The sequence below is a fragment of the Daucus carota genome, chromosome 6, assembly GCF_001625215.2.
Source record: "Daucus carota subsp. sativus chromosome 6, DH1 v3.0, whole genome shotgun sequence".
Classification (NCBI taxonomy): domain Eukaryota; kingdom Viridiplantae; phylum Streptophyta; class Magnoliopsida; order Apiales; family Apiaceae; genus Daucus; species Daucus carota.
Window position 1 is genome coordinate 27167298 of NC_030386.2, and position 1910 is coordinate 27169207.

The following is a 1910-nucleotide window of genomic DNA, read 5'->3' on the forward strand; positions in this document are numbered from 1 at the left end:
AAATATTACAAAATATGAACACTACATGTTGCATGATATATGGGTCTATTGCTAATAGTCCACATGAAGATATTACATAATATTGATATTGTTGGGCGTTTATAATAAAATCGAGTAGATATGATCATATCAGGATATTACATAAAATTCAACTTTAGACTAATATTGGTAGGGAGAAAACTGTTGAGCATTTATAACTTAATCGAGTAGATATGATTATAAAATCTGAAGATATGAGAAAGATATTAGTTTTTATATTTTTGTGGTAGTTAGGCAAGTAGTATTAAATGACCTTATGCCTATAAATATAGTCCAAGTTTATAGAGTATAGCATACCAAAATATAGTATTGCATCTTATCAATTTAGTTGAGAAGAATGAAGTTCTCAAGTTTCTTTGGTGTTTTCATTATACTTTTAGTGGTAAGTGATTTCAGTCTGGTCCCGCTCAGTTTCATGTTAATAATATTGGTATGCTTGTAATCATCTTATATACAATTATATATATAATTGTCTTTGTATGTGTGTCTTTGTTTATTCATGATTACTAATGCATTTCAATTTATATTTTTGTTTGTTTAATGAATCAGATTTTGGACTTTGCTTCTGCAAGAAAAGACCTCCAAGACTACTCGAAAGTGATAAGAAATGAAGATGTCATACCTGAAGCAATCAAAGATTTTCGCCGTCAAGATTCAACATTTCAATCTCAAAAGAAAGATTTCCAAAAAGACTTTGATATTACTCCACAAGAATTCAAAACCCACAACCAAGATCATTTGAACAAAGACTTTGAAACTTCTCCACAAAAATTCAAGACCCACAACAACGATTATTTCAACAAAGACTTTGAAACTTCTCCACAGAAATTCAAGACCCACAACCAAGATCATTTCAACAAAGATTTTGAAACTTCTCCACAAAAATTCAAGACCCACAACCAAGTTCATTTCAACAAAGACTTTGAAACTTCTCCACAAAAATTCAAGACCCACAACAACGATCATTTCAACAAAGACTTTGAAACTTCTCCACAAAAATTCAAGACCCACAACAACGATCATTTCAACAAAGACTTTGAAACTTCTACACAAAAATTCAAGACCCACAACAACGATCATTTCAACAAAGATTTTGAAACTTCTCTACAAAAATTCAAGACCCACAACCAAGATCATTTCAACACAGACTTTGAAACTTCTCCACAAAAATTCAAGACCCACAACAACGATCAGTTCAACAAAGACTTTGAAACTTCTCGACAACAATTCAAGACCCACAACAACGATCATTTCAACAAAGATTTTGAAACTTTTCGACAAAAATTCAAGACCCACAACAACGATCATTTCAACAAAGACTTCGAAATTGCGCCGCAAAAATTCAAGACACATAACAATGATCATTCTGATTAAGATTTTGGAAAAGCACCTTGAATGTTCTTTTTCAAAAGTAAGGTGCATGGATGTATGAAATGGACACATGGACAACCTGCAATAATAATGTATCCCTACATACCAGAATCTTTCTGTAAGATTGATGTCTTGGCATGTAGTTGTTATTATTTCTAAATAAATAAAGGTCCAATTATTAAGGAAAACTCTCATATTACCGACTATCTAAAAGTATATATTTATATTTTCGCAATCATATTTACTACTAACGATTTTGTATAGTAAAATTCTAACACGGGAATAATTGGACAAAATAAAGATGAAAATGCGTTTAATTATAGAAATATCAATTTTATGGGGGTGTATTCGATTGGAATTTTAATGGATTGTTTTCGGTCTGTGGATATTAATGGATTGTATGTGATTTTGATTTCGTACGGATTCTTGATAAAATGTCGCAGAGTTGATAAGATTTAAGCACAATGCTTCAAAATCCCATTGATTTTGATGGGATTTCA

At 31.0% G+C, this 1910-nt stretch overlaps 1 long non-coding RNA gene across 1 annotated transcript; it reads left to right on the forward strand.

Annotated features, from left to right (window-relative positions):
* Nucleotides 1–337: 337 nt before the first annotated feature.
* Nucleotides 338–1598, forward strand: LOC108226944 (uncharacterized). The gene is made up of 2 exons (XR_010284037.1): nucleotides 338–421; nucleotides 589–1598. It is a non-coding gene; the product is annotated as an uncharacterized LOC108226944 (long non-coding RNA).
* The last annotated feature ends 312 nt before the right edge of the window (nucleotides 1599–1910 follow it).